Here is a 586-nt window from a genome sequence, read left to right as displayed (position 1 = left end):
ACACACACACACACACACACACACACACACACACACACACACACACACACACACAGGAGTACATCAAACAGACCAATCAGAAGATGGACAACCCGACAAAGTCAGCAAACCTGGGCAGAGTCCAGCTGGAGTTAGGGGTTAGGGGTTAGGGGTTAAGGTTTAGGGGTTAGGGGTTAGGGTTCAGGGGTTAGGGGTTCATAATGCCGCTATATAAAGTATGCAGATGCAGGGACATGGATGTATTTATATATAATATATGCTTTAACATTATAAACGAGCACAATCGTTAATTTTAAGGGTTTCCTATATTTGCATACGCCATGCCAAATCCCATGAGCGTAATTCCAGTAGACTATACTTTGCAATATAATCATAGCCACTTGTCGATAACAGTAACAGACAATCTTCCCAATACATTGTAGGCTACTATGTAATGCTCTGGTTATCTTTTCACTTACTGGTCTTATTTCTGCATTTCTAGATGTTTTTATTTCAATCCCTAAAGAACACCAAAATGAAAGTCCTGAAATGCTATGTTTGGTCAACCCTTCTATATGGCTGTGAATGCTGGACAATCACTAAAGAC

This window comes from Aplysia californica, unplaced genomic scaffold (assembly GCF_000002075.1).
Source record: "Aplysia californica isolate F4 #8 unplaced genomic scaffold, AplCal3.0 scaffold01104, whole genome shotgun sequence".
In the NCBI taxonomy this organism is placed as follows: Eukaryota; Metazoa; Mollusca; class Gastropoda; order Aplysiida; family Aplysiidae; genus Aplysia; species Aplysia californica.
The sequence above is the reverse complement of the archived record's forward strand: the minus strand, read 5'-3'. Positions refer to the sequence as shown.